General features: G+C 43.0%; 1 long non-coding RNA gene across 1 annotated transcript; it reads right to left on the reverse strand.

Moving 5' to 3' along the window:
* Positions 1-24: 24 nt before the first annotated feature.
* LOC134352385 (uncharacterized) lies at positions 25-24,753 on the reverse strand. Its single transcript, XR_010019388.1, has 4 exons — positions 24,691-24,753; positions 8,972-9,211; positions 5,562-5,661; positions 25-77 (listed from the first exon to the last, which is right to left on the reverse strand). It is a non-coding gene; the product is annotated as an uncharacterized LOC134352385 (long non-coding RNA).
* Between the last annotated feature and the right edge of the window lie 1,774 nt (positions 24,754-26,527).

The raw sequence follows: 26,527 nt of genomic DNA on the forward strand, positions 1-26,527 counted from the left end.
AGTGAGTTTCAGGCATGCTCTGTAGTTGCTGGAAGTGTGGCTTCCACCAGCACATGCTTGGACTGTGTTGGTCATTGCTGTAAAACAACACATTTCACTGTATGTTTTGATGTTTATAGGATGTAACCTTTACCTTTATCTTTCTCCATAAGCTAATACTACAGTGAAGCTGCAATGATACAAAATTACAACAGACCCATTAGAAAATGCAGCAACACTTTTATTCAAGTAAAAGCAGAAATAAATTCATGGAATACAGTGGATTCTGGTTAATTCAGCCATTGGTTAATCAGAGCAGCCACATATTTGGGACAACTCTTAAGGAACAAACACTAATCAGGAACACAGTCAGGATTCTCTTCCTTTATTTGGGACACTACGTCACTTAATTGGGGCAGGAAGCAGTTGTCGAACATATTCTAACTAGATCAAGCAAGTGCACTTGTGTAGCCATTAGACACAACACCATGCTTTGAGCGGAATTTTTAAATTGCTTTGGCTGCGTATGTTTGTGTTCAAAACGCAGCAATTTTTGTCACTGATGTTTCGCAAGAAATAAAGCAGTAAGACAATTCAAAAATGTCTTGTTCACTGTGCTTTCAAGCATTCAGGCTTGGAGATGCCAGAAACAGTCAGGAGTGAAAATGAAACGATGCCACTATTTCAACAAGTTAGAAACTACAGAGAATTTGAAGGTATCGACAATCATCTGGAATGTTACAATGAAAGTGAAGATTTGGAGGGTGCAATTGTCAAAAGCATTATATAAAGGTAGTCCATTATCTGCACTAGGTGTCTGCACTGATTTTGTTAATTTACAGTCAAAAGAATGCAACGCAGCTGAATTCCATCGTTACGTATTAGGAATTAATACATAGTTTCATGGTACTACAGTAGTATTGGTAGTGTTCTGATTCTGTATTTTATTTAAATACATAATTTGTTATTCAGTTTGTCTTTTTATACTTTTTAAGCTATTTCTATGAAACTTTGGCTAATTGGGGTAGCCACTTAATTAGGCCAAAATGTACTAGTCCTGATGTGTCCTGATTAACCAGAATCTACTATGCATGTTAGTTTACAATTTTCTAACACAATTTGCAGTATCCCTGCAATTAAAAGTGATTTGTAACCAAATTTCTGCGCACAAAAGATGGAATCACATACCGTACTGCAGTCTGAGAGAAGCAGGGAAGTCACCGTGGCGAAATTGACATCATAAAACTCGGCAGTACAATGCTGTCTTTTGTGTGTCATTAGCTTTCTGAGTGGAATATGGGTCGAAAGTCTAAAATTCCAGCAGCTTTATATTATGTTAAGCAGAGGTCTGAATTAAAGACAGAATCTCTTGTGACACTGGAACCAGTGCATCAATAGGCACGAAAGGAGGCCTTTGATAGTAATAGACCTATGCTGCACAGTACAAGCTCCTCAGTCCACAAATATAGATAACCTGTGGAGGGATTTATAGTCTCTATCCTAGTCACGAGTGGATTGTGTGAAATGACTCAGGTTGACCACCATCCAGTTCCTACAAATATAGCATTTGTAGCATAAGCAAATCCTTAATTTGGGGCTCACAAACTTCTTCTTGAAATTAGAGCAAAGTTAAGAACTTCTCTTTGCTCTTGATTGTGGGATATTAATTTAGATTAGTGATATATTACTGTCAACTAAAGATGCCTTGAGACCTGCTTAAAAAAAAGGCTGGAAATACTCAGCAGGTCGATTAGCATCTCCAATAGTATTTTCAGCACTTTTCCCCTTAATTTCAGATTCCTACCATCTGTAAGGAAATTCTTCAAATTAAGAGGTCAGTCATTTTCATTTTGTAATGTTATTTTTATTTGGAGTTACAAAACATAACACACCCTTCTGACCCAACTAGCCCATGACACCCAATTACACCCATGTGAGCAATTAACCTATGTCTTTGGAATATGGGAGGAAACTGGAGCACCCGGAGGAAACACGCGTGATCAAGGGAAGAACATACATACTCCTTACAGACAGCAGTGGAACTGAACCCTGGGGCTGTAATAGCATTATGCTAACTGCTATGTTTCCATGTCGCCATTGAGATGTATAGAAATTGATTCTCTCAGGGGTCAGTGGATCTCCGGAATGGTCTGTACCTGAAGGTAGTGGAGGCTAGAAAATGAGATATATTTAAAGCAGAGATAAATAAATATTTTTAAGATCAAGGGATTGAAGGTTTTGGGGAATTGGCACAGAAGACAAATGAAGCCAGCATAGATCAGCCATGATCATACTGAATTGTGGCCCAACCCCTGTTCCTACATTTTGTGTTCTTGTTTAATATTTTGGATATGGATTTGAAAAAGCCAGGTCAAGTTCAAGTTTAATTGTTATTCAGCTCTACATAAATATCCATGAATAGAGCCAAACTAAACAGCATTACTCCAAGGCCCAGGTGCCAAACACATTACCAATGGTCATACATAGCAGAAGGCACATACAGCACATATAAGATACCCAGTAAAATATGTCACACAAAAGAAAATATAGCCCAGGTTCCTGAGTCCATGTATGTTGCAGCAGTCTGCAGTTAAACACAATACAGCTTGTCTTCTGCTGAGTGAACACTGGAGGGCAGCACCAATGCCACTAGCATGGATGCCACATCACACTGCCTCTGATTTCCCTCTCTTGGATGGCTGAAAACCAGACACTGTGGCTTGAGGCCTAGTCCTCACTATGACCGAGCATGCATCTCCTCCACTGTCTCCCCCGCTGTTTCCCAATAAACTAGTGAACCAGACTTGCAGTGTTCCACATTACCAAGGTCTGACGGGTTCTTGCGATCACAAGGAAAGCAACTAAGACAATCACTCACTGTTAGACTGCATACCAATGTGTTAATCGTATTAGTCATAATCCTTTAACCAGAGGGTGGTGAATCTGTGGAATTCATTGCCATAGATGGCTATGAAGGTCAAGTCATTAGGTATATTTAAAGCAGAGGTTGGTAGGTTTTTGATTAGTAAGGTCATCAAAGAATATGGGGAAAAGGGAAGTGAATGGGTTTGAGGGGGATAATAAATCAACCCTGATAGAATGGCAGACTCGATGAGCTGAATGGCCTAAATCTGCTCCTATGTCTTACGGTCTTAGAATGGTTCAAAAGGGTTATTGTACTACAGATAAGACAAATTAGATTATGTAGTGATCCAGGAATGGAAATAAGAAAAGATTATGTAGTTGTATTCCAATTGGGATCCAACCATGATGCACAAGTTCAAAAAATTTTTTTCAAAAATCAATGGCTTGCCTAGTGTTAATATTTATTTGTTGGCAGCAAAGTAAATATTTCAAGGACAATGTCTTGATCAGCCATTGTGAAATTTGATCAGAATAAATAACTATAATCACCACAAAAAGGATGAGGACCAAATGCAGGTAAATGGTATTAGCATAGAAAGCCTTCATTGGCATTGATGAGTTGGGCCCAAGGGCCTAGTTTTGGGCATATGTGTGGCTGTCATTATTAATTTGGATATACTAATAAAAGTGGTGGATTTAAATTCCTATCTGTGACTGCAAATTTGCTGTGTTACAGTTGAATAATAGTTATAACACATTAAACTCAGAACAAAAAGGAAATTAACTCTAAAAGTTGCATGCAGAATTGTGACCAAGGTCAATAAAGGACTGGTTATTATACAACAGATAAAACAAATGACATATTCCAACAAGTTCTGTAAGTTTCTGTTTTCACTACATGTAATGTTGTATGCTACCAAGTGCTACACTATTCATGAAACATTCCAGAAACAATATTTTCCGCCAGTAATAAGTCAATTGTGCCATTGGCATACCCGATTAATTATTTAACTGCTAGGTTCTACGTAACTGTTAATATGTTTATAAAAATGAATGGTGTAAGCATGGCATTTCAAATGAAAAATACTCACCTGGGTACATAATTACAGACAAAAATTATTCTTTTTTATTTTAGAACCTTCAATATGATTTGGACAATGGTGTGCACCGCAGCCAATCTTGTAAGTATTTCCCCAAATCAGCTAAAAAAGAAGAAAAGATGACCCAATGTTCTTTAAATGAACATTAAATCTTTTCTATATAATTTTATATAGTCATCTGTCTCATGTGGATCACTAGTTGGCACATTTTCTCTTTTAAGAGACTTTAACATGCATCCCATAAAATGCTTGTAATTTTCATTTTTAACTGTCTTTGGTTCAAATTTCAAATGGTCAAAAAGGAATGTCTCAAATTCCCTCATTTCTGGAGATGGGGGTGTGCTTTAGGAAAGCAGATTCAATGCTACTCTTTATAAAGTATCTGTAGCCACTGTTTACAGTTTACGGGTAGAGAGCATGTCCTGAAGTGCTGGATAGTCATTGTAAACAAAATCCCCACTAACTCTTCCAGGTACTGTGAAAGTAATTTATTTGGTCCTTTCATCTGCATCTGCAAAAGCCAACAACTTTTTTAACAAAACCGTTCCCTGCATCACATCTTAAGATATTATTCTTGAGGTCAGAGATATACATGAAAACAAGCCCTTCAGCCAACTTGTTTGTGCTGACCAAAGTGCTTTCAGAGCTGGTCACATTTCCTGCATTTGACCCATATCCCCGTTTAAGATGATGGTGGTGAAGTCCAGCAACTACTTACTGGCGGAAAACAAAATAAAGAATACAACTAAATATTTTATTAACAACACTTTGGCTGGTAAAATTGATGGAAAATGCACACCCAAACAGTGGGGAGGCAGGCAAAGGCGAGGAAGGTCGAGGGTTGAAGCAAACAGAAACAGAGGCAAGGCTGAGTCAAACAGTTGCGAGGCAAAGTTGAGGCACATTTGAAGCAAGGCAAAGTTGGGGCAAGCGGAGGCGAGGAAGAATCCAGGCCCAGAATGTATTGAAACACCAGAGCCTGGATCCCAGAGCGAAAAGCAACGCAATGTTTGGACAATTTAAATGCCGGGCCAAACTGTAAAGGCAGGGTGTCAGGACCAAACACAAGGACTGGTCTGAGTCTCCTTGCTGCTCCAACACGTTTGCCATGCGCTCTACTGAGACTGAGGCTGTGGCCTGCTCTGGCTGCTTGGAGCACTGTGTCTATGGACTCACTTTTGCTTTGAATGCCATTTGCTTACTTTTATTGTTTGCACAGTTTGTTTTTTTCCCTCTCTGCTCATTGAGCGTTTGATCTTTTTTTTATGGGTTCTTTTGAATTTTCTTTGTTTTGTGCATAAGAACTGTACAACTCATCTCCTTCTACCTTAGGCCATGAACTTATCACTCACCCCAGCTGTGGACCACTTCTACAAAGAAGGGATCCGTATGCTCCACGACCGCTGGACTAAGTGTGTACATGTAGGAAGGGACTATGTTGAAAAATAAATGGGCTAGGTTTTCTAAAATTGACTCCTTCTACCTTAGGTCACGAACTTATCAATCATCCCTCGTACTTGAGGATGAAAAATCTTTATGTTACATCTCCGTCTAAATGTGCAATCATAGTAATTTGTAATAAATAGAACAATCAATGTAACTTAGAAATACACTCACATCAACGTGAGTTAATCAGTCTGATGGCCTGATGGAAGATGTCCCGAAGCCTGTAGGTCCTGGCTTTTATGCTGCGGTACCGTTTCCTGGATGGCAGCAGCTGGAATAGATTGTGGTTAGGGTGGAGATGGCAAATGAACTAAATGAGTATTTTGTATCAGTCTTCACTGTGGAAGACATAAACAGTGTGCCAGATGCTGAAGGGTGCTTGGGATGAAAAGTGAGTGCAGTTACTATTACAGGGGAGAAGCTGCTCAAAAAGCTGAAAGACCTGAGGGTACACAAGTCACTTGGACCAGATGAACTTCACCCTAGGTTTCTGAAAGACATAGCAGTAGATTGTGGAGGCATTAGTAATGATCCTTCAAAAATCATTGGACTCTGGCATGGTGCCAGAGGACTGCAAAACTGCAAATGTCACCACTCTTTAAAAAGGAGAAAGGAAATTATAGACCAGTTAGCCTGACCTTATGTTAAGGATGAGGTAATGGAGTACCTGGTGACACTGGACACAATAGGACCAAGTTAGCATGATTTCCTGAAGGGAAAATCTTGCTTGACAAACCTGTTGGTATTCTTTAAGGAGATTACAAGTAGGATAGATAAAGGGGATGCCGTGGATGTTGTATATTTGGATTTTCAGAAGACCTTTTGCAAGGTGCCACACATAAGGCTGTTTATCATGGTATCACAGGCAAGTTACTGGCATGATTAGAGCATTGGCTGATTGGTGGGAGGGAGCGAGTGGTAATAAAAGAATCCCTTTTGGTTGGCTGCCAGTGACTAGTAGTGTTCCACAGGGGCCAGTGTTGGGACCACTTCATTTTATGCTGTATATCAATGATTTAGATGATGGAATAGATGGTTTTGTTGCCAAGTTTGCAGATGATATGAAGATTGGTGGAGGGGCAAGTGGTGTTGAGGAAACAGAAAGTTTGCAGAAGGCCTTGGATAGATCAGGAGAATAGGCAAGAAAGTGGCAAATGAAATACAATGTTGGAAAATACATGGTCATGCACTTTGGTAGTAGAAATAAATATGCAGACCATTTCCTAAATGAGAAATAAATTCCAAAATTTGAGACACAAAGGACTTGGGAGAGCTTGTGCAGAGCACCCTAAAAGTTAACTTGCAGGTTGAGTCAGTGGTGAGGAAGGCAAATGCAATGTTAGCATTAATTTCATGAGGTCTGTAATACAAGAGCAGGGATGTAATGCTGTTGCTTCATAAGGCAGTGGTAGGGCCTCACCTTGCGTATTGTGAACAGTTTTGGGCACCTCATCTAAGAAAAGGTGCACTGGCATTGGAAAGGGTTCAGAGGAGGTTCACAAGGATGATTCCAGAAATGAAAAGGTTATCATACGAGGACGTTTGATAGCTCTGGAATTTAGAAGGATGGGGGGGGGGGGTTCCTTGAAACCTACAGCATGTTGAAAGGCTCAGAGTAAATGTGGAAAGGATGTTTGCCATGGTGGGGGAATCTAGGACAAGAGGGCACAGCCTCAGGACAAAGGGGTGTCCGTTGTGGAGTTTGTTACCACAGGCAGCTGTGGAGGTTCTTGATTGGACATGGCATCAAAGGTTACAGAGAGAAGGCCAGGAAGTGGGGCTCAGGAGGGGTATAAAGGATCAGCCATGATTGAATGGCGGAGCAGACTTGATGGGCCAAATGGCCTAATTCTGCACCTGTCTTATGGTCTTCATTTAGTTCCCTGAAAAGAAGTAGAAATGGCACTGTAAACATACAGATATAACATGAAAACTTCTGTACAAGCATTCAAAGACGTCAAGATTGGAAAATGAATTTGTTGATCAGGTATTGTGGGATAATGTCTACTGTCACTACAACCAGAATGAATAAGCCATCAAAATGTTACTACTCTATGTGCCATCTATTTCAATACTGCTCATTTAGACTGCAAATAAGAGCTTTGTTCAGCAGTTTTATATATAAAAACTGAATCGAAGCTTTGCATCATCAACAGGAACTAGAATGTCAATTAACCATTTGCCATAGCAAATGAATACAACAAAGGTAATTCATACTGAGTAAATAGCTTTCTTCAGTGGAGCCAGAAGCAGATATGCTCTTTTCAGCCTTCTCCCTAAGCATCACCTTACAGCACCTGAAAATCTATGTAAAATATTTACCACTCTAACAAGGTGTTCCCACCCTACTGGTAGGTGGGTGGTTCATTTGCTCTCACTTGTGGTGCAACTGCTTCTTAATAGTTCCACTGATATGACTTCTGATGCTGTCAGTGTGGAGATGGTTGTTCTCTGTGACTGCATGAGTTTCCCCAGGCATAACGCATGGTTACTATCACCTTCCTGTCAGCTTGAACCAATCTGGCCATTCTCCTCTGACCGCTCTCATTAGCAAGCCTTTTTCTCGCACAGAACTGCTGCTCACAGAATGTTATTTTTTGTTTGTTTTTTGCACAATTCTCTGTCTTGAGACTGTTGAAAATCCCAGGTGATCAGCAGTTTGAGATACCTTCTCATCTGGCACCAACAATAATTCCATGCTCAAAGATCACTTGGATTACATTCCTTCTCCGTTCTGATATTTGGTCTGAATAACAACTGAACCTGTTGACCATATCTGCAGTCTTTTATTCATTGAGTTACTGCCACATGATTGATTGACTGATTAGATATTTGCATTAATAAGCAAGTGTACAGGTGTACATAATGAAGTGTCACTGAGTGTAAATGCTACCGTGGCTTTCCATATCCAAATCCTATAAGTAGTGGAATTAATACTTTAGCTTTAGTAAAGTATGTTGCATGGTTTGCAATACCCATCTACATCTAAGATCTGTGTGTAAATCCACTAGTGATCTCCAAATAAGTACATTATTTGAAGTAATATTTTCCAGTTACATATATCGCAAATTATGATGTGTATACTTCCTAACCAGGTGCAATATATTCACTTATGTAACTTGCTAAGTTGGCACTGTTGTATCAAACATTTATTTCGGAACTTTTCATTGCCGTACACAAAACCTTTTTCAGAAGAAAGAATTCCAAGAACTAAAGAGTTAAGGAGCATTTTCAGAGTGAGCTTCTGAAGAGAAATTTCTTTACAAAAGTGTAGAATTTTTTACTTCAGTGGTGTGGTGTTCAGACATTAAATGTAAGTTGGATAGATTTTTAGCAAAAAATCAAAGTGGACAAGATACAGAAGTACTATGATCTTGAAAACAGTTTGGGGGCTGTACTTCTGCTTCTATTTCTTACATTCTTAAGATATTCACCTTTATCATTCAGTTTATACTTCAGCACAATTTATCCAATAGTAATTTATATTGCCTATCCCCTTGACCAGTAGAAAATGTATGACAAATATGACAAATAATATCTTGAATAGGGAGGAATACGGTGAAGAAAAAGGTAAAGATTACCTGGATGAAATTGTCACATGTTTTATACTTCAAGCATGTGTTGTTGTCATAATCAAAATTACTTCCTTCAGCATCCATTCTTTAATAGCTTCCACCACAGAAAATGTGCCTGATAGAGGTTTTCTCCAATGTTATTAAAATATGGATAGCTTTTTCCTTTGACTTTCAGATATGGATTGTTTTTAAATGCATGTCTTGCTCCATGCTCTAGCAGTTTTTTGCAAGTTCTGCATCCCAGCTCTAGATTTGTGAAAAAAAGTTACAAATACGTACTACATGTAACACAATTTCATATCAAATACTTTTTTTATTATCTTAGCATTCTCATTCTGCATCTTAACAAAAATAATACCACAATTGTCACTCTTATCTTTAATATATCTTTCAATTACATTGTTATGCAGTAGTTGAAAATTCAACCGCTTTCTGGTGAGCTGCTGCAAGATCGTAATGAGAGATGTTGCAATCACCAAAGAAGATAGTTGTCCAATTTTATCTTTTTTTAAATTATTCTATTCATTTAAGTGTAAAACCAGATCTTACATCACATGGCTAGAAACTTCTCAATACCCATCTTTATAATGTAAATGTAAAGTCTTAAACTCCTCATGTATTGTAACTGTTCCACATTCAGTAATGGGATACCAGATTTTCGAAGTATACACTTACACTTAGTAGAGTTTCAAAAGAATGCACTGCAGCTAAACTATGTAGCTCACCCCGCTCACTTCCACACTTTAAAACATAACCACTGCACTGTACCCATAATCCAGCAAGCATTTCTCCAAGGATTAATACAAAGGAACATACACAGATTAAGTGAACAAAGCTGTGGTACATGCCTTCATTGTGAGATTATTGGTCTTCATTATATCTTCATATTGTGAAGGTATTAATTTGAATAATCAAATATGAGGAACATAATTTTAAGGTGATGGGAGGAAAGTACAGGTGAGATGTCAGAGTTAAGTTTTTTTTAAAGTGGTGGGAACATGTACTGCCCTGTTAGGGTGGTGGTAGAGGCAGATATATTAGGGACCTTTTAACAGACTCTTAGGTGAGCACATGGATGATAGAGAAAGTTGGAGGACTATGTTGGAGGGAAAGGTTAGATTGACCTTAGACTAGGTTAGAAGGTTGGCACATCACGGGCTGAAGAGCTGGTACTATGTTGCAGTGTTCTATTTTCTTTATTAGCCTCACACCACCCTCACTTCAATATGGACTTTCTAAAATGTTCATTGTTGTATTTCAGGATCTGGGTGTCACTGGCAAGACTGACATTTATTTCCAATTGCTAATTGTCCTTGTGAAGTTGGTAGTGAGTCCCAGCCCTGAACTGCTGAAATTCTTCTAGAGAAGTGCTCGCAGGACACTTTTGCAATATGTCTAGATTCTGACAACGTAGGATCTGTAATCTATTTCCAAGTAGGCAGTGTTGGAGAGGAACTTGAAGGTGGTAGTGTTTCTATGTCTATTGCCATGTGCTTTTGGTGCTAGAGGTTGTGGGTTAAAGTGTGAAGGGGGAGCATTTTATAAATGGCATATGCCACAGGCACTAGATGTTGGGGATAGAGGATATGAATATTTAGGAGGTTGATGTGGTGCTAGTCAAATGGGGTGCTTTGCCCTATATGTTTTGGAGGTGCACACATCCTGACATGTGGAGAATATTCTGAATTGTGCTTGTATAGTTGGTCAGAGTTATACAGCAAGGAAACAGACCCTTCAGCTCAAACTGTCTAAGCCAACCGTAGCCTCCAGAGCCAATCCAATATACCTGTGTTTGGCCTTTATCCCTACCGGCCTTTTCTATCCATGGACCTTTCCAAATGTTCCAATTGTACCCTCATATACTAGTTGTTGGAAGTTTACCGAACAAAAAAACAGTAGGAAGCATTCTATTGCACCTCAGACTTATCCCTAGTAGTATTGCTGGAAATTCACTGATCAAATGTAGAATATTCCATCAAACAAAAAAAATTAATGTTTTACTCGGTAAGAATTTTGTCTTGGGCCTGAAGGATTAACTGTTTCAACTTCCACAAATGCTGCTTCACCTGCTGAGTTATTCCACCATTTTCTGCTTTTAATATCAGATTTCCAGTAGCTGCAGTCTTTTAGTTTCCTTCATGTCCCATAGCACGGCAGTTAGTGCAATGTTTCCCACCACTGCCTGCAGTACCTCATAGCTTTCCTCCGAGTTCCCAGATACTCCCACATTCAAAGACATATGGTTAGTGTTAGCAACTTGTCCCCTAAACATCCTCAGGCTGATGGTTGGCACAAACAATGCATTTCACTTAATGTTTCAATATACAATTTATAAATAACGTTAACCTTTAATCTAACCTAATCTTTAATATTTGGTTTCTGTATTTTAGATAGTGGAGGATCCTTGGAACATCATGAGGTCCTTCACTCTCTACAGACCATCCAGCTCCTACCCCTGCCGAATCAGAATTATTATCGCTGAGATTTGTTGTTTTGAGGGATATTTCTATACTATAAATTACAAAATTGTAGCCATGGGAAATAATGTGGCTGGGCCAGTTGCGGTCGGTCGATGGCCATTGCCATTGATATTGACGGTATGAGACGTCCACGTGACTTGATCAGCCAATGACAGTGAAGCACGGGAAACCGCTTTAACCGTCAACAGGTCAGCGCGCAAGCCAAGCAGATTTTCTCACCATTGCCGGTCCTTATAACACCACAGTTCCCAGAGGCACGACCCTTCTCTTCGGACTGCCGGCTGCCCCCCCTCTGCCCTCTCCATCCCACCCCCTTCGAACCAGAGGCGTCCGTCTCGTATCGTCACGGTGCTGAAGAAGACGGGCGTTTACCATGAAGTGCATGTTAGCGGCTCCTGGGGACACCGCCAATCTATACCGTATGTGCTCGTTCACGCATTGCTTGATGAATTTGGCGGTGGACTCAGTGTTGTCGGCGTGAGCGGGCGTGGAAAGGTGGAGCAGCCAGTGCATTCGACAGGAGTTCGACAGCTACCACCTCCATGGCGGACAGGCCTGCGATGGCCGGTCGGGTAACGACCAATGGCTGGGGAGTGGGGGGAGGGGTTGTCCACGGTGACGTAACGCAGCCGCGTCCGTTCATACCTGATACCCTGCCAGGTTACCCTTGTTACAGGTAACCGAGGTAGACAGGTACCTCGAATGTAGGGGGCTTTAATTTCAATTATAGGATCTGGTCATTGCTGGAAAGGACAGGCAGCAATGTACGTTTTTTTTTAAAATGTACAAAACAGTACATGACCTTTACATTTCGAAGTATGGAGCACTACAACACAGAAACAGACCCTTCGGTGCATCTAGTCCATGCTGAACTGTTATTCTGCCTCATATCATCCTGGACTACAGCTCCTTCCCATCCATATACTTATCCAACTTTCTCCTAAATTTTGCAATTGCATGCAATTCCACCACTTCTGATGGTAACGCATTTCACACTCGCACCACTCTGAATGAAGAAGCTCCCCCTAGATATTTCGTCCTTTACCTTTAAGTGATGGCTTCTAGTTCTAATCTCACCCAACCTCAGTGGAAAAAGCCTTCTTGCCCTATCCCTATAACTCAGGGCCACAAGCACCAGCAACATCCTTGCAAGTTTTCTCTGTACTCTTTCAAGCTTAGGTGGGTGACCAGAACTGCACACAATTCTCCAAATGTAGCCTCAACAATATCTTGTACAACTTCAACATGATAGAGTTGTGGTTAACACAATGCTTTACAGTACAGGTAACGTGGATTCAATTCCTGCTGCTTCCTGTAAGAAGTTTGCATGTCGAGAAATAACATTCTGTAAACCAGGGCCCCACAATTAGCACTAATCTGGGATCCACTTAAATAATACAATTAGAACAATCTATGAAAATAAGCCTATCAAAATTAACATCAAGCTTAAATGGAATGCACCATGAATCTGCATTACAAAGAGCAAGTCACTCGGGGAAAAACAAGGAATTCTAAATGATTAACTCTTATTAAACAATAATTAACCAATTCAGGTGCTCTAAAAACCTCAGAACCCAATGCACTCCAGTGACCCGCACAGGCCCAAAGAGCTTATTACAGTACCCCTCTCCTTATGGTCAGCACCTGATGGCCCAGGGAGAACTAAAAAAACTTGATATCCAGAGAGCTTGAGAGGTGGGATGACCAGGGGACCTCGGGAGGCAGTGAAACCTGGAAACCTTGATGACTAGAGAATCTTGAGAACCTTGAATGCTTACACCACGACACTTAGACCCAGAAAAAGTCTTGAAACTTGAGTCCTTGAAAACATGAAACTGAAAACCTAGGGAAGGATCTTGCTCATAGTGTTTTACTCTTCAGTAGTTTTTCCAGAGGCAATTAGGATACAGAAGGATGTACTCTCAATTTTCTCAATCAAACAACGTATTATAGCTCTACTCCCAAACATTATGTAGAGACCTAGATATAAATGTATGTAACTCTTTGAAAGTGGCAAGACCTATCATGAACACAGTTGGTAACACACATGGAATCCTAGATTTCACAATAAAGAGCGCAGAATATAAAAACAGAGCTTTGAACTTGTTTAAAATACCTATATCACACTGCAGTAGCCTAACCATTTCTCTTTTGAAAAGCACATTTGATTTTGTTCACATCATTTCTACTTGCACACTATTCATCTGTGCAAAAGGAAAGTTTTTACTCAATGCACCACCATCCCAAATCTTTACAATTTCTCTCCCCCCGCCACCTGTTTTGATCCATTCTCTAGACATGCACCACTTGTTAAATAGGATATTTTCTCTTTTGTTGTCCAAGTTGTCAAGATTGAGGTTATTGTAATGGGTATATAGACACAGTATATAAATCCCATGAAATTTAGCATTTTGCAGTAGCAGCAAAGTATATTACAGGCATGACAAACATACATCACATAATCTTAAATTAACATATTTTGTACCTAAATGCACAACAAAATAAACAAAACTAACAGAACAACTTTAGTGCAAGTTCCAGGGAAATTATAGTCCATGGTCGAATTGAGTTTTCACAGATCTGTTTAAGAACCTGATAGCAGTGAGAGCAGAGCTGTTGTTGAATCATAAGGTGTGGATCTTCATGCCCCTGTAACTTCCTCTGGATGGTAGCAATGAGAAGTTATCTTAATCCTTTTTGATCTTATCCATTTCATCTGATCTCCTCTCAACTTCCCTTGCTCCCAGCTAATCCATGCTAACTTATAACTGGTCCCTTTTTCCTGGAACCATTCTAGTAAATCATATTTGTGTTCCCTCTTGGATCTTTACTAAAGAGCACTTACCTTAATTGGACATAGTGACCCAGTTGTGATGCAATTATTCTTCAATACAAGTTCAACATAAGCTTTTTTTATACTCAATAGACAATAGGTGCAGGAGTAGGCCATTCAGCCCTTCGAGCCAGCACCACCATTCACTGTGATCATGGCTGATCATCCACAATCAGTATCCAGTTCCTGCCTTATCCCCATAACCTTTGATTCCGCTATCTTTAAGAGCTCTATCCATCTCTTTCTTGAAAGCATCCAGAGACTTGGCCTCCACAGCCTTCTGGGGCAGAGCATTCCCTATATCCACCACTGTCTGGGTGAAAAAGTTTTTCCTCAACTCCGTTCTAAATGGCCTACCCCTTATTCTTAAACTGTGGCCTCTGGTTCTGGACTCACCCATCAGCGGGAACACGCTTCCTGCCTGCAGCGTGTCCAATCCCTTAATAATCTTGTATGTTTCAATAAGATCCCCTCTCAGCCTTCTAAATTCCAGAGTATACAAGCCCCGTCGCTCCAATCTTTCAACATATGACAGTCCTGCCATCCCAGGAATTAACCTTGTGAACTTATGCTGCACTCCCTCAATAGCAAGAATGTCCTTCCTCAAGTTTGGAGACCAAAACTGCACACAGTACTCCAGGCATGGTCTTACCAGGGCCCTGTACAGCTGCAGAAGGACCTCTTTATTCTTGTACTCAATTCCCCTTGTTATGAAGGCCAGCATGCCATTAGCTTTCTTCATTGCCTGCTGTACTTGCATGCTTGCTTTCAGTGACTGATGTACAAGAACTCCCAGATCTTGTTGTACTTCCCCTTTTCCTAACTTGACTTCATTTAGATAATAATCTGCCTTCCTGTCCTTACCACCAAGCCTGTCACCCAGCCTGTCCAAGTCACCCTGCATTCTCATAACATCCTCCTCACATTTCACACTGCCACCCAGCTTTGTGTCATCAGCAAATTTGCTAATGTTACTTTTAATTCCCTCATCTAAATCATTAATATATATTGTAAACAGCTGCGGTCCCAGCACTGAACCCTGCGGTACCGCAATGGTCACTGCCTGCATTCCAAAAGGGACCCATTAATCGCTACTCTTTGTTTTCTGTCAGCCAGCCAATTTTCAATCCATGTCAGTACTCTGGCCCCAATGCCATGTGCCCTAATTTTGCCCACTAATCTCTTATGTGGTTCTCAGTGCTCTTAATTGTGAAGCCTAGGATCTGGTGAGCTTTAATGGCTGATTAGGTGGGGAAGGTCCATTGCAAATCCAGAGGTCAAAGCCCAGTGGCTGAAGCCTGGAGACAGGAGACCTGTCCTGGAATTGGAAGACTGTCCATATATGTGAGTGGTGGGAGGGAAGAAAGGGGCTTATTTTGCTGTTATTTGTTGTGTTCTGTTTTTCTGCCAAGCATTATGGGCATGCTATATTGACGCTAGCTTGTGTGGCAACACTTGCAAACTGTCGCCAGAACATCCTTAGTTGTATTGGTTGTGAACACGAACACGAACTGTGCATTTCACTGTAAATTCCAGTGTCCCAATCAGAGGAGATTTCTCACAGATTGGCGGTGCTTGTTTTTAAAAGGAGAGCTTCGCAGGTTAACATGTCATTCCAGCAGCCCAATCAGTGGCAGGAGCAGCACAAAGAGGAGTAAATAAAAGTACAGAGGGACAAGCGGAGCGGTCATTGTCGGGAGTGAGCCAGTGGTGAAAGTGAGAGTGTCAGGCTTTGGCTCGAAGACTTCAGCTCGGAACAGGTGTTGGCTCTGGGCAAGTTGTCCAAGTAATTTGCCCTTTTTCTTAACGTGTCCGGGTATTTTGTGTAGTTTAAATGACCTTTGAGTGTTCTTCATGCCAGATATTGGTGTTCAGGAAGACCCAGAGTCTTCCAGAGAACTACAGCTGCATGGTGCATCCAGCTAAGGCTCCCTGAAGACCGTGTTAGGGATCTGAAGCAGCAGTGGATGACCTTCCAAGAGAATGAGGAGATCATCAATCGGAGTTACAGGGAAGGTGCAGGAGGTGGGTAGCAGAGTGACTGTCAGGAGAAGGAATGGAATGGTGAATGGGCAGTTAGCGCAGAGCACCCCTGTGGTTATTCCCCTCAATAATAAGTATACGGTACCACTTTGAATATTGATGCTGTGGATGACTTTCCAGGGGAATGCAACAGAGACCAGGTTACTGGCACAGAGCATTGGTCCGTGTGCAGAAGGGAAAGAGGGAGAAGAGGGGAGTGGTAGTGATAGGCGTCTCAATAGTCAGAGGAACAGACAGGAGATTCTGTGGAGGTGAATGGGACACTCGGATGGTATGTTGCCTCCCAGGTGCCAGGGTCAGCGTGTCTTGGGTCGCATCCACAGCATTTTGTGGGGTGGGGGGAGATCAGCCAGATGTCTTGGTACATACTGATACCAATGATATAGGAAGGAAATGTAGAGGTCCTAAAGAGAGAATTTAGAGAGAGAGACAGAACACTGAGAAGGAGGACCTCCAGGGTAGTTATTTCTGGATTGCTACCTGTGCCTGCACTAGTGAGGGGAGAAACAGGATGATCTGGCAGATAAATGCGTGACTGAGAAGCTGGTGCACTGGGCAGGGCTTCAGCTTCTTGGATCATTGGAATCTCTTCAGGGGGAGGTATGACCTGTTCAAAAGGGACGGGTTGCACCTGAACCTGAAGGGGGGGCCAATATTCTCACAGGAGGGTTTGTTAGAGCTGTTGAGGAGGGTTTAAACTACTTTGGCAGGGGATGGGAACCAGAGTGAAGGGACTCAGGATAAGACGAATGGTAAAAAAGCAAAGATAGCATGCAGTCACACTGTCAGGAAGGGCAGGCAGGTGATAGGACAAAATTGCAGCCAGCAGGTGAGTATCAGGGTATTAGGGATGCTGAATCAAAAATGATGCCAAACACAGTGCCGTAAGTGTTATATTTCAATGCACGGAGTACAAGAAGTAAGTGAATGATCTTGTAGCACTTACAGATTGTCAGGCATTATGCTGTGGGCGTCACTGAATCATGGCTGAAGGATGGTTGTAGTTGGGAACTGAACGTCTGTCACGGAAAAGAATACTCAGACCCAGAGGGAGAGTGCTGTAGAAAATTCTTTATGTGTCACATGATATCATGGGGAGCTCCAGCACCTAAAAGCGGGATCCTGGAACTCCATCAAACAAGAAAACTCAGTCATATTTATACATGAATGGTACATGACAGGAGACACTTAGGTGGATTTTTTTACAGAAGTAAAGGTCACATGCCTCAGGACATTGTATGACCAGATAATTCCTTATTTGAACATTTGTCTAGCATTTTCAGAGAACAACGTCTAATATTTTAGAGAACAATGTATAATTAGTCCACTGCACCCTGCATGACAACTTCAAAGCAAAGCTTAACAATCAGTTTCTTAGTATTTAGTGGAACTCCAGCAACGCTAGCGAATAGCAAAGTAGCAAAATATATGTCCTTGAGTAGCTATACATTTTACTTAAATGTTAGTTCTCAAAAAATATATCAGGTAATCTGGCTCAACCGCAGACATATAAAAATTCTCAGAATAAGGAAGTACAGATAGCTGTCACACGGAGTATATTTGTTACAGATAAATGATTGTAAACTTCAAATTCACATTTTAAAACAAATCATTAGACCGTAAATGCCCATTACAATGTAAGGCCTTGATATTTTTTCCACAATGTCCAAAGTTACTCATTGTATCGGAGGAATAGGAAGGTAGGCAAAGGGGATAGCATGGCTTGGTGGTAAAGAATGGCATCAAATCTGTAGAAAGATGTGACATAGGATCAGAAGATGTTGAATCCTTGTGGGTAAAGTTAAGAAAGGGTAAAAGGACCCTGATGGTGGGTATATACAGACCTCCAAACAGTAGCTGGCATGTGGACTACAGATTACAATGGGAAATAGAAAAGGTGTGTCAAAAGGGCAATGTTGTGGGAGATTTCAACATGCAGGCAGATTGGGAAAATCAGTCTGCTAATAGATCTCGAGAGAGTGAATTTGGTGAATGCCTACAAGATGGCTTAGTAGAGCAGTTTATCATTGAACCTACTAGGTGAGCAACTATACCAGATAGGGTGTTATGTAATGAACTGGAAGCGATTAGGGAGCTTAAGGTAAAGGAACGCTTAGGAGGCAGTGATCGCAATATGATTGAGTTCAACTTAAAATTTGATAGGGAGAAAGTAAAGTCTGACATGGCAGTATTTCAGTGGAGTAAAGGAAATTACGGAGGCATGAGAAAGGAGTTGGCCAAAGTAAATTGGAAGGAGATGCTGGCAGGGATGACAGCAGAGCAACAATGGCTTGAGTTTCTGAGAAAAACGAGGAAGGTGCAGGATAGATGTATTCCAAAAATGAAGAAATACTCGAGTGGTAAAATAGTACAACTGTGGCCGACAAGGGAAGTCTGAGCTAATATAAAAGCAAAAGAGATGGCATACAACAAAGCAAAAATGAGCAGCGAGAGAGGATTGCGAAGCTTTTAAAAACCTACAGTAAGCAACTAAAAGAATCATTAGGAGGGAAAAGATGAAATATGAAAGCAAGCGAGCAAATAATACCTAGGTGGGTAGAAAAATATTTTTCAAGTATACATAAAAAAAAAGATGAGAATGGATATAGGACAGCTAGAAAATGAGGCTGGAGAAATAATAATGGGGTCAAGGAGATAGCAGATGAACTAAATGAGTATTTTTCATCAGTCTTCACTGTGGAAAACACTAGCGGTGTGCCAGGCATTGAAGGGTGTGAGGGATGAGAAGTGAGTGCAGTTACTATTTCAAGGGAGAAGGTGCTCAAAAAGCTGAAAGATCTAAAGGTGCACAAATCACCTGGACCAGATGAATTGCACCCTAGGGTTCTGAAAGGGATAGCAGTAGAGATTGTGAAGGTATTAGTAATGATCTTTCAAAAATTATTTACTCTAGCATGGTGCCAGAGGAATGGAAAATTGTAAACATCACTCCACTATTTAAGAAAGGAGGGAGGCAACAGAAAGGAAATTATAGACCAGTTAGCCTGACCTCAGTGGTTGGGAAGATGTTGGAGTTAATTGTTAAGGATGAACTTATGAAGTACTTGGTGACACAGGACAAGGTAGGACAACATCAGCATAGTTTCCTTAAGGGGAAATCTTGCCTGACAAACCTGTTGGAATTCTATGTGTAGATTTCAAATAGGATAAATAAAGCAGATGTAGTGGATGTTGTTGTCATAATGAGGTGGCTGGGAATGGACCCAAGTGCAAGACACAGACACTGTAGTACTAGGGACAGGACTAGGATACAGAGTGAGGGCTAGGACATGGACACGAAAACCGGGAACCCAGAACAGGAAAGCCAGGAGCCAGGGCTTGGACTCCGAGCCAGAGACTGGACAAGGACCCAGTACCTGGGTCTTACCTCTGGCTTGGACCCCAGAACTAGGCAAGGACGAGACTTGGCAGGCAGGCAGGACAAGGCTGGAGTCTTCAGGCTTGAGGCGAGGCCAGAGGCCAGAGGCCAGAGGTCTTGAAGCTTGGCTTGGGACGAGGCTCGAGGTCTTGGGGTCTTGAAGCTTGGCTAGGGGCGAGGCCGAGGCTTGGGGTCTTGAAGCTTGGTGTGGGGTGAGGCTCAAGGCTTGGGGTCTTGAAGCTTGGCGTGGGGCGAGGCTCGAGGCTTGGGGTCTTGAAACATAGAAAATAGGTGCAGGAGTAGGCCATTCGGCCCTTTGAGCCTGGACCGCCATTCAGTATGATCATGGCTGATCATCCAACTCAGAACCCTGTACTAGCCTTCCCTCCATACCCCCTGATCCCTTTAGCCACAAGGGCCACATCTAACTCCCTCTTAAATATAGCCAATGAACTAGCCTCAACTGTTTCCTGTGGCAGAGAATTCCACAGATTCACCACTCTCTGTGTGAAGAAGTTTTTCCTCATCTCGGTCCTAAAAGGCTTCCCCTTCATCCTCAAATTGTGGCCCCTCGTTCTGGACTTCCCCAACATCGGGAACATCTTCCTGCATCTAGCCTGTCCAATCACTTTAGGATTTTATACGTTTCAATAAGGTCCCCCCTCAATCTTCTAAATTCCAACAAGTATAAGCCTAGTTGATCCAGCCTTTCATCACATGAAAGTCCTGCCATCCCAGGAATCAATCTGGTGAACCTTCTTTGTACTCCCTCTATGGCAAGGATGTCTTTCCTCAGATTAGGGGACCAAAACTGCACACAGTACTCCAGGTGTGGTCTCACCAAGGCCTTGTACAACTGCAGTAATACCTCCCTGCTCCTGTACTCGAATCCTCTTGCTATAAATGCCAGCATACCATTCGCCTTTTTCACCGCCTGCTGTACCTGCATGCCCACTTTCAATGACTGGTGTATAATGACACCCAGGCCTCGTTGCACCTCCCCTTTTCCTAATCGGCCACCATTCAGATAATAATCTGTTTTTCTGTTTTTGCCAAAGTGGATAACCTCACATTTATCCACATTAAATTGCATCTGCCATGAATTTGCCCACTCACCCAACCTATCCAAGCCACCCTGCATCCTCTTAGCATCCACCTCACAGCTAACACTGCCGCCCAGCTTCGTGTCATCCACAAACTTGAAGCTTGAATCTTGCCTTGGGGCGACGCTCAAGGCTTGGGGTCTTGAAGCTTGGCTTGGGGCGAGGCTCAAGGCTTGGGGTCTTGAAGCTTGGCTTGGGGTGAGGCTTGAGACTTGGGGTCTTGAAGCTTGGCTTGGGGCGAGGCTCGAGGCTTGGGGTCTTGAAGCTTGGCTTGGGGCGAGACTCGAGGCTTGGGGTCTTGAAGCTTGGCTTGGGGCAAGGCTCGAGGCTTGGGGTCTTGAAGCTTGGCTTGGGGCGAGGCTCGAGGCTTGGGGTCTTGAAGCTTGGCTTGGGGCGAGGCTCGAGGCTTGGGGTCTTGAAGCTTGGCTTGGGGCGAGGCTCGAGGCTTGGGGTCTTGAAGCTTGGCTTGGGGCGAGGCTCGAGGCTTGGGGTCTTGAAGCTTGGCTTGGGGCGAGGCTCAAGGCTTGAGGTCTTGAAGCTTGGCTGGGGCGAGGCTCGAGGGTTGGGATCTTGAAGCTTGGCTTGGGGGGAGGCTCAAGTGTTGGGGTCTTGAAGCTCCTCCTGGGCAGGGCACGGTACACCTGGGCAGGGCACAGATCTCTACCCGACAGAGGCGAGGGACAGGAAGGGACAGAACCAATCGCAGGGTTACAGCAATGTGGCCTGGCTTACCCAATGGAGGCAAGGGACAGGACCCACCGCAGGGTAACAGCAATCTGGCCTGGCTTACCCAACAAAGGCAAGGGACAGGAAGGGAGCTAGGTTCATGGTGGCTTCAAGAGAAGACTTCAGGCGAGACGAGCTGAGAGTTACCAGCAAGACAAGGCAAGGCTTCAGGCAATGCAAGGCGAGACAAGAACTTCAGGCGAGGTGAGAGTAACCGGCAAGACAAGGCAGGGCTTCAGGTGAGGAAACAGAAGGCAGGGGAAGGGATACAAGGAGTAAGGACAAGAACAATCCAGCAGCCACACCCTGGTCTCTGGATGTATTTATGCAGCCAACCCCAACCAGAATCAGCTGCCTCAATTAGTGCTCAACAGGGACAGAAACAGGGTAGACAGGAAAACCTGGAGCAAGGGTCAATGGACCGGACGGTGAACTGTAGTGCGGACTTTACGGACCGGACCATGACAGTTGTATATTTGGATTTTCAGAAAGCCTTTGCCACACAAGCTTGCTTACCAAGATAGGAGCCCATGGTATTACAGGAAAGTTATTAGCATGGTTAGCACATTGGCTAATTGGTAGGTTTTATAATACTCAAGGTGAGGCTTTATAAGACACTGGTGAGGCCTCACCTGAGTACTGTGAACAGTTTGGGGCTTTTTATCTAAGAAAAGATGTGCTGGCATTGGACAGGGTTCAGAGGAGATTCACAAGGATGATTCCAGAAAAGAAAGGGTTATCATATGAGGAATGTTTGATGGCCCTGGGCCAATACTCACTGGAATTTAGAAGGACAATGGGGGATCTCATTGAAACCTTTGGAATCTTGAAAGGCCTAGCCAGAGTAGATGTGGAAAGAATGCTTTCCATGGTGGGGGAGTCTACAACAAGAGGGCACAGCCTCAGGATAGAGGGACGTCTATTTAAAAAAGAGAAATGGAGTAATTTCTTCAGCCAGGGGGTGGTGAATTTGTGGAATTTGTTATGCCAGACAGCTATGGAGGCCAGGTCAATGGGTGTATTTAAGGTGGAGATTGTTAAGTTCATGATTGGCCACGGCATCAAAGGGTACAGGAAGAAGGCCAGGGTGTGGGGCTGAGGAGGGGATAAAAGTATCAGCAGTGATTGAATGGCAGAGCAGACTCAATGGGCCAAATAGCCTAATCCTGCTCCTTTGTCTTTTGGTCTAAATGCATCAATGTACGTGTGATAAATAAATATGAATAACACATATTCTACTATGTCAAAATTATGATCGAAAGTAGCAAGTATTTTGGCATTAAGTTGAGGGTAAGTTAGGAAGCCATGGATAATTCCTGCCCAGCTTGTCCTAGTAGGTAGAGGGGAACTTAAAGTTTTCCTGAAGAAAGTATGGCAACTTTTTATATGTAGGGACCAGAGATTCCAGTGATGGAGGAGAAGATGTCTAAGTTAGGTGCAATCTGTAGTTGTACTGAGGCTGTGCACAGCTGGGCCTTTGGAAAAGATACTACCTACATCAGATTGTGGAGTAATTTTGGTTTGGGAATGGGGAAGCATTTCTGGCTGCAGAATACTCATGGACTTACAGTAGTAGCCATGGATATCATTAGCTCATTTGGTCAGCAATAAACTCCAAAATGTATATTGTAGGGGACAATGTGATATTCAGTTTTTTTTAATGTACCTCATATTGCAAACAGTTTTTAAAGTAGTACTAGTATAGTGTAATGTTACTTTGGATTTTGTCCTAGTACTACTGTATGACATAGATTGCTTCATTCCCTAATGAATTCCAAAAAGGGGGTTAGTACTTAAGTGTCAGTGAATTACAGTTTCTGACCCTAAAATGGAATGAATGTCTTGGATGCTGCTGGAGGAACTCTCATTTTTGGCTCTTATGTTACCATCTTATAAACTGATGAGACTTCAAGAATTTGACTCAATAACTGATCAAGCAATAATCAATCATGAATATACAATAACAAAGGTGCTAAATGTGTTCACATAACTGTTATTAACATTTGGATAACCTAGCTGATCCAGACAATTGCAATTATGAGTAATGATCACTGACCTTTGTTTTAAATAACAGAATTATTCATTCAAAGTTTAAAAATAAGTTCCAAAGGTATTAATTGCAATTAGATTACAATTTATAGAACATAAAGTTACAGGCACTTCAGCCCATAATGTTGTGCCAACCATGAAATTCTAGAAATTTGCCTACATTTTCCTAGTGCATAGCCTCCATTTTTCTAAGCTTCATGTACCTGTCAAAGAGGTTCTTAAAAGAGCCTATTGTATCCGCTTCCACCAGTGCTGTCAGCAGTACATTCCATGCACCCACCACCTGTGTGGAAAAACTTACCCCTGACATCCCTTTGGTACCTATTTCCAAGCAACTTAAAACTATGCCTCCTCATGTCAGCCATTTTAGCCCTGGGAAAAAGCCTCTGGCTACCACACAATCAATGCCTCTCAACGTCTTATACACCTCTATCAGGTCACCTCTCATCCTCTTTCGCTCCAAGGAGAAAAGGCCAAGTTCGCGCAACCTGTTCTCATAAGGTTGTTGTAAGTGAGGAAACAGATTCGGTAAGTCTCAAATGCAAAGGACTCAGGACACACACACATACAACCAAGGGAAAAATCAATACGATACCCACCAGCAGGCTGGCCAAGTGCTCAAATCCCTCTCTCTCTCTCGTCAGTGCAGCCGGGAATCCTAACCTCAGTGCCTGCACTGGCTTTTTTTGCCCCTGTTCCAAAACATTTTCCCACGCCGGTGTCCAACCAAGACCCCCAAGACCCTGTGTGCAGCGCCAATTGTTGTAAGTGAGGAAACAGATTCGGTAGGTCTCAAAGGCAAGGACTCTGGACACAGTCTTGGTAGTAAAGGATTTTATTTACAGAAGGCAAATGTGGAAAAATGGCAACAGAAGCAACACGCACACGGGCACAATTTACAGCAGTCGTGGGAAAAGTCAGATCAGCAGTAAAACACACGGACAATTAACGAACGTGGGAAAATCACGTGGGAACAAAGTACACACACACACACACACAAACATGGGAAAAGTCAATACGATACCCGCCACCCCTTGACTCTGTGCGGGCACAGCTCTATGCTATTAGGGACAACAATCAACGCTCCCAACCCTATTCAATGCACAGCTCACCATTTCACCAGCGCGGTTTCACGGTTCTCATCCTAGAGTGAAGCAGGGTGGTCCCTCGGAGACGGCAGAAAGAGAGAGCCCAGTACATGTGGCACTCTTTTAGTGCAGGAGGGCTGGAGGGTCCAGCCCAGGTAATTCACAGGGGGGCCAATGGCTCAGTGCTAGCAGAGTAAGCTGTTTACAAAGGCCAATTGCCCAAGGGCAAGTACAAGGCTAATTAGAGGGGCCAATGGTTAGGTGTGCATTGATGGACGAGGAGGGGTCAAACCTTGATTGGCAGGTGGCGTGCCTTCCGACCAGGTAGTGGGCAGTGCTGTTACGTGACAGTCACAACCCCGCCAATACAGTCCACCCCTGGAAAGCCACAACACTCGCCAAGCATTACATGTAGCACAGTGAGAAGGAAAGTAATATATCTTAATGGAAGTCTTACACTTAATTATTTATAAGGCTAACGCTATAGGTGATTATACAGAACTAAAGAAAAGCAGACATGCTTTGAATAATTTGGCAAGCAAAGCATAATATACACATAGCGATGATAATGAGAATGAGTGCAATTGACCAGTGGATGACAGTTGCCCACCAACCCCGCCGCCCCCCCCCCCGGGACCCAAACCGCCACCAGTTTCCCCATGGGGTGTCATGCTGGAGGAGCTGGTCCCTCGATTTTTGAATTTTAGCCACCGAGTCCCGAATGTGAGCAGCCAAGTGGTGTCACAATGGGGGCGTTGGGAATGGACCCAAATGCAAGACACAGACACTGAAGTACAAGGAACAGGACTTGACTAGAGTAGGGATGTGACAGGATACAGACAAGGAGCAGGGACAAGAACGCAGACTTGGGCTTGGACCCCGAGCCAGAGACTGGACAAGGACCCAGAACCTGGGTCTTGCCTTGGGCTTGGGCCCCAGAACCAGACATGGACATGACATGACTGGAGGCTGAGGTCTTGAGGCTTGAGGCTTGGAGACAGGCTTGGGGTCTTGAGGCTTGAGGCTTGAGCTTGGAGACAGGCTTGGGGTCTTGAGGCTTGAGGCTTGCAGGCCAGGGTCTTGGCTCATGAGCCTGCAGAGGCTGATAACTCGGAGACTGGAGCTCAGAGACAGACTGAGAACTGTACATCAACATAGAGCCAGGACTTATCCTTCAAAAAGCCGGGACTCATTTTTAACACATCACCAACATGAGACAGGACATTACATAGACATAGATCTGGGACTTATACTTAGACAAGCCGGGACTCAACTTCTCCACACCAAGGCAGGACAGGACCATCCGTCAGGTAACAGCAGAACAGCTGGACTTACCCAACAGAGGCAAAGACAAGACAGGACCCCCCCCCCCCCACCGCAGGGCAACAGCAGAACAGCCTGACTTACCCCACAGAGGCGAGGACAAGAGACAAACACCAATGAACAATAGACAGTTCTCTCTCTGCATCGGGGTTGCTCCAAATAGCAGTTACAGCCAGCAACTTTGGCTGGCTACGGAAACAGCCAGATCCCTACCTAACTCGGAGTGGCTGACAGCTCCTCAGCTGGCCCGGGAAATGGCCAAATCCATACCGCAAAGACAGCTCCGACTACTGACAGCAAAGCTCCATGAAGCGATGGTTTTCCAACACGGCCTAGAGATGGCAAGTGGCCACTCTAGCCTTCCACCAGCAGGTTGCTCCCAAGGAATTTTGACAAGACAAACCAGCAGCCCACACTCAACCCCAAGGCTACTTATATTCCAAGCCCCAAGATGGGAATCAGGTGCCTATGATTAACTCAAACAAAACAAGGGACAGCTAGAAGACCCGGAGTCCCGAGTCCACAGACCGGACCGTGA

This window comes from Mobula hypostoma, chromosome 9 (assembly GCF_963921235.1).
Source record: "Mobula hypostoma chromosome 9, sMobHyp1.1, whole genome shotgun sequence".
In the NCBI taxonomy this organism is placed as follows: domain Eukaryota; kingdom Metazoa; phylum Chordata; class Chondrichthyes; order Myliobatiformes; family Myliobatidae; genus Mobula; species Mobula hypostoma.